Genomic DNA, 7,197 nt, shown 5'->3' with positions numbered 1-7,197 from the left:
TGCTACCTTCCTCAAATTCTAGTTCCTGTCTCCGCTGATTCGCATATCTCTTCTTCCTCTCTCGTGCAACGACAAGTTTCTTCCGAATAATTGAAATTTTTTCGTACATGTCCTAAATAATTTCTTATCCCATTATTCTGCCCTGAGCATATCCTCCGTACTTTGAATTGTCCTCTCCGATTGACTATTTGTCTGAGGATGGAATGCGGTACTATAAGTTAGCTGAATTCCCAACTTCTTTTGTACATTTTTCCAAAATGCTGAGGTAAGACATGTATCTGTGTCAAAGAAAATCTTAGATGGTATCTCATGTAGTCTGACAATCTCTTTCACATACAACTTTGCCAATCTATTAATGGAGTATGTCATCTGAACGGGAATAAAGTGAGCTGATTTTGATAGTCGATCAACAATAACCCAAGATGCATCTTGACCTCCTAGTGCCCTAGGAAACCCTGATATAAAATCCATCCCTATATCATCCCACGTCCAAACTGGTATACAAAGTGGCTGAAGTGTACTTATGGGTCTTTGATGTTCTGCTTAACTTGTTGACACGTCAAACATTGTGCTACATAATTTATCACCTCTCGTTTCATACCATTCCACCAAAAGTGTTGTTTCAAATCACGATACATCTTAGTACTACTTGGGTGAACTATGTACAGTGAACGATGGGCTTCTTTCATAATCAAATCCCTAATCAAATCCTTTAAACCTCATGGTGCCATCATCTGATACTGAGTAGTCAGGTTTCTTGCCTTTTGATACCTCCGCTTTTAACTTCATCAATTTTGTATCACCAACTTGAGCAACCTTAATCTGATCTATCAATGTTGAGCCTAAGGTCAAACTACTTAATTTAGCTTGGGTATCTGGGATCATCTCAATACCTGCTCACTCCATATCCAACAATATGTGCTTTTGGGATGTATACATTCTAGCCAATGCAACAGAAGACGATTTCCAACTTAGCGCATTTGCTACAACATTTGCCTTACCCAGATGGTAATTAATATTGAAATTATAGTCCTTTAGGAGTTCCAACCATCTACGTTGTCTTATATTCAACTCTTTCTGTGTGAAGAAATATTTCAGGCTTTTATGATCAATATAAATCTCACACTTTTCATCATAAAGATAATGTCTCTATATCTTTAAGGCAAAAACCACTGTTGCAAGTTCCAGATCATGGGTTGGGTAATTTTGCTCATAATTTTTTAGTTGTCGGGAGGCATATGCAATGTCTTTCCCATGTTCGATTAAAACACAACCCAATCCCTTGAGTGAAACGTCACTATATATGACAAATCCTGCATCTCCTGAGGGAACTGTAAGTACTGGTGCAGTTACTAGTCTTTTCTTCAATTCGTGAAAGCTCTTCTCACACTCGCCTATCCATAAAAACTTATCATTCTTCCTTGTCAACTTTTTCATTGGTGCGGCAATACTTGAAAACACTTCTACAAATCTTTTGTAGTAGCCGACAAGATCTAAGAAACTTCGTACCTCATTTACATTACTAGGCTTAGCCCACTTTAGCACTACTTCAATCTTTGCTGGATCCATTAAAACTCCTTTTCCTGACACCACATGTCCTAGGAATGTGATCTCTTGTAACCAAAATTCACATTTCTTGAATTTTGCATACATTTTATTTTCTCTCAATATCGTAAGGGCCATCCTCAAGTGACCCTCGTGCTCTTTATGACTCCGAGAGTAAATAAGGATATCATCAATAAAAATAACCACAAACTGATCCAAATAGTCCTTGAATACTTTGATCATAAGGTCCATGAAAACAGCGGGGGCATTAGTTAAACCAAAGTGCCCATATCGTGTTCGAAAAGTTGTCTTCTGAACATCTATCTCTTTAACTCTCAGCTGATGATATCCATATCTCAAGTCTATCTTCTGAAAGACCTGTGCTCCTTGTAGCTGGTCAAATAGATGATCAATCCGATGTGAGGGGTATATGTTCTTAGTAGTCACCTTATTCAGTTCTCTATAGTCAATACATAATAGCATGGACCCGTCCTTCTTTTTCACCAAAAGTACTGGAGCACCCCATGGGGAAACACTGGGGTGTATGAAAACCTTCTCCAATAGTTCCTATAATTGGTCCTTGAGTTCCTTTAATTTAATTTGAGCCATTCGATAAGATACTTTAGATATTGGTGCGGTCCCTGGAATGAGGTCAATTGAGAACTCAACTTCTCTATCCGGGGGTAGTCCTGAAATATCATCTGGAAATACATCTCTGAATTCTCTAACCACCTCTATATCTTCCAATCTAAGTCCATCAGTTGGTGATGAAACCAGACTTGCCAAAATTCCCATGCAACCTTGTCTCAATAATTGCACTGCCTACATTGTCGAGATAACATGGGGTGGAGAACTTCCTCGTAGTTCTTGAAAATTGACTCTTCCCCATTTTTGGATTTAAAAACCACCCTTTTATTGAAGCAATCTACACACGCACGATTCTGGAATAGCCAGTCCATTCCCAAAATTACATCAAATCCGGACATGTTAAATATAATCAAATCAGCAGGAAGAATTCTCCCTTGAATCTCAACCGGACAACCCACTAGAATAGAACTGCAATTGATATGTTCTCCCAAAGGCGTAATAACAGACATACTAGTCTCTAATGGCTTAAGCAACTTTTCAGAAAATGATGCATAATAATTCGAAATGAAGGATTGTGTGGCACTGGAATCAAATAGAAAGATGCATAACGAGAAAACAACATCAATGTACCTATGTGAATAGCATAATGACTTAGAACTATAAGAATCATATAGAATATGCATCATATTTTGTATACATCTAAGCTTAGGACATGGAAAGGTACTTGTGACTACATCGTTTGACACTGCAGCATCATTAGGGGTGAAGGAATATACACGTGTTGTAGCTGTAATCTTCTGTCCTCCACTCTTTCCTAGTTCCCCAGATTTCTTTATAGAGTAGTCACGAGCTAAATGGTTCAGCTTCTCACACTTGAAACACACGTTCTGGCCATATAAGCATTTTCCCATATGCTTATGCCCATAGGTTGGACATGTAGGATAAGTTTGTCCTCCTATCTGTTGCCCTGGACAGCTGTCACGATAAGGCCTCTTTTTTCAGTTTGGTACAGATGGGAGCGGTTGTGACTGTTGTTGGTGCTTCTTCTGATTATTATATTTGATGCTTTCCAGGATACCTTCTTCAACAATAGTGGCTCGGTTCACCAGTTCAAAAAAATTTGGAATCTTGAGGGCACGTACTCGATCTCTAATTCTCCAGTCTAGACCACGTTCAAATTTCTCAGCTTTCTGTTCTTCATCTGGAATCAAATAATTGGCATAACGGGACAACTCCATGAATTTGGTTGCATACTAATCGACCGTCATCTTTCCCTGTGTGAGGTCCATGAACTGATGTGCTCTAGACTCTCGTAAAGACTGTGTAAAGAAACGATCCAGGAATACCTCCTTAAAGCGCTCTCAAGTAATGGAGACTCCTTCCCCTAGTTCATTCTGTAAAAGTGCTCGACTTGACTTCCACCAGTTGTTAACTAGGTCTGTTAGGTTATATGCCGCGTAAATCACCTTTTGATCATCAATGCATAATAACGCCTCAAACATTTGCTGCAAACAATCGATCCAACTATCCACATCTATAGCATTTGACTTGCCATCGAAGGTTGGGGGGTGCTGACGAGAAAATTGCTCCAACATACATCCAACTTGCAGTGCCCTAGGTGCGGCTTACTGACCGGTGGCCATCGATTGGAAAAATTTGGTCGCTACTGCGACCAAAGCATTTGGATTTTCATTATGACCAAATCCAAAAGTGTTCCTAGTGCCAACCATTTTCTGATGCAAAATATAATAATAATATTAATAAATATTAAACAAAATAATAATTAACAATCAACAACAACTTCCTAATGTCACCTATTAAGAGCTATAATCACTTTATTATATCTTAAAATATCTTACTAACTTTCGAGGGGGCCAGGAGCATCCTAGGTGACGATCTCTCAAACCTGGGCTTTGATACCATTTTGTGACATATCCTTCTTTAGGGTTAGGAATGGTACGTACATATGTAACTAAGCCAGGTAAGGGACTTACATAATTTAAAAAAAAATTGTTAATTCTAAAAGAAAACTTAAGTTAAAACCATTGTCTAAAACATAGTCATATCCAACTTTCCAAACCATCTAAATGAAAAGAAATCATAAATATAATCTAAGGTTGATTAGTCCGCTCCTTCTAAACTTGGTCCGCCTGCTCGTAGTCCTCATTCTCCTCACATGGGTGGTAAAAAAAAAAAAACTAAAATGATTCAAAGACTCAATAAGAACTCACCACAATGTAAACATAATAATTAAAAAGGCTTTCATAAAATTTTCACGTTGAATAAAATTCTTACCATATCATGCTGATGCTCATGCTATACATGACTATTAGGGCTGTAAATGAACCAGTTTATTCAATAGCATGCTTGGTACTCACTCGGTTAAACTGGAATCAAACTCGACTCGTAAAGAAAAAAAACTCGTTCATTAAAACAGATACTCGCTTGATTTGTAAATGACACATACTCGACAAAACTCGACTCAACTGGGTTAAGGCTCGTTAAGGCCCACTCGTTTATGCTCAAGTCGACTCATTTGCTCTGCTCGATTAAAATTCATTCATATATTGATAAATATATACATACACCTATGTATATATACATATATATATATGTATTAGCTAATAATATAAGCATACCACTTTTATAATTAAATATATAATATGTAATTTAATTACTTAAGTCTATAGAGTAAATATACTTCATAGGTATATTTTATAATTTGTATAATAATTAGTCGATAAAATTTAATAATTTAATATACTAGTATATGAGAACCATATATGAAATATATATATATATATATGCTATCATATTAAGTGTATCTATTAATAATATATGAAGATATATAATATATTGTTATTTTGGATAAATATCAACTAGTTAGATATTAATTATCTATAAATTTTTTAAAATTTCATAATTCAATAGAGGTTCTACTTGTTAGTTGTATAAATTCAATATTATTTTATTTATTTACTTATTTATTTATTATTAAATTAAAAAAAACAATTAAAGCTCGAGCTCAACTCGACTTGAACTCGTTTGTAGGACGAGTTTGAGCTCGAGAATGAATTGAGAGTTTAGCTTATAGAGTTGAGCTCGAAAAAAGAATAAAAAAATCTTGAGTACGGGCTCGAGCTCGAGTTCGAGTATTTTGAGTTGAGTCGAGCCAAACTCGATAAGCCAAAGACCGGTTAGACTAGGCTCGATTTCAGTCCTAATGACTGTCTTAACTTATCTGAATTAATAGACTAATCTGACTAACCCACATACTTAACCTTGTGTGCAAGGTTGTGCATCTGCTCCACATCCTATTGCAGCAAGGGGAGCCGCTGAGTAGGGGAGCCGCTATGCATGACTGTTAGGGGAGCCACGCTTGAGTCCGTGGCTTGCACATCCACCCTAAATATTGAATTGAAAGGTCATCTATTTAATTGATCTTATCTTATCTTATTTTGCTCTTGAATTTAAGAAAACTTACGTGTCTTATGCGATGTGAGATGCATGACATTCATACTAATATAAATAATTGTATAATACTGAACCTGAATATGATGCTAAAGATTAATATAATCATATACTATGATGACTGATATGCAGGGCTGAGCACCGACTGTTTTGGAGTCGGAGACTCCGCAATGTACATAATCCGCTCCGACTCCGACTCCGACTTGTCGGAGCGGCGTCGGATTTTTTTATTTTATTTTTTTTGTCTTTTTTAATTTCATATTTGACCCACTTTTTTAAAAAATAAAAATAAAAATTTGTGGGCTTTCAAATTTCAACTTTCTCAATATTACAATCTAAACTAAATAGAAGACCTGGACATGAATGCAATATCACTCTAATGTTATCATTATACTAGAAGAACATGCAAACAAAAACCTGCATTACAAAAGTTTCAAAGGGAAGGAAGAGCTACCCCAATACAGCTTGATGCAGATCGTAAACATCCCTTCTGATGAAGTAGTAGATTAAAATGACAATAAAAGGCAACAATATCCTAGAGAATCTGTCAAAAAGGGACACGAAGATTGTTTTGGATGTTTCATGCAAGTAACACCCAATTACCTCACGCATGAAAAATTGTTTCGGATTTACTATTTCAAAGGGCCAAACTTACTAATATCCACATCATCCATTATCCATATCCTAATATCCACATCCAACTAAATACTAATCACTACAATAAACATCCACATACCACACCTACCATCCATCATCCACATCTATTATAATAATATTTACTTACCACTACTACAATAACATGCATTCAAAAATTAAAAAGAAAGTCTTATTTTTACATGTACTCCCATCATCCATATCCTAATATCCACATCATTCTAACATCAAAAGAAATCCAAAATGTTCTAAGAGCCAACCAAAATAAATGTTCCAACAATATTTAAATATTTAATTACGAACTTTCAAATGCACCAAAATAAAATAAATTACAAACTTCCAAATTACAATATTCTAAATGCCCAACAAATGAACCAAAATATATTAAATGTTACAACTTTCAAAATGTTCCAGCTTCCAACTTTCAAGTTGTGCCTGAAAAAAAAATGAAAATATTAGTAAGGAAAACAACCCAACTTTAATATCATATGAAAAATAAATTTAAACAAACATAAAAAGCATGTATATTACATCTTATCAGGAAGATGAAAAATCTTACATAGTTGTAATATTCTCAAAAAGCCTATTAGGAGGAATGGATCCATTTAGTTTTTTTGAACTACGGTCTCGGAAACTTAAATAAATATGGACCTATGGTATAAACAAAGTAGAAGTAAATAACAGAGTTGTCTTTGAAAAGTAAACAGAATTTAGCATGAAGCATTTAGTATTTTGGATAGTAGCTCAAACCTCAAAAGCTTAATATGTTAAATTGTCAATCATCTTCACGAAGTAAGTTGGCCATACCAGTGATTAATTCTACATTAAAATGTTAAAGTATAGGAGGTTAGTATCAGAAAATGTCAAAATCAATATATATAACAACTTAAAAAATTCTCTAAATACATTACCTTAGTCTAACTTATAACTCTCCACATC

This window comes from Juglans regia, chromosome 15 (assembly GCF_001411555.2).
Source record: "Juglans regia cultivar Chandler chromosome 15, Walnut 2.0, whole genome shotgun sequence".
Lineage (NCBI taxonomy): Eukaryota > Viridiplantae > Streptophyta > Magnoliopsida > Fagales > Juglandaceae > Juglans > Juglans regia.
The sequence above is the reverse complement of the archived record's forward strand: the minus strand, read 5'-3'. Positions refer to the sequence as shown.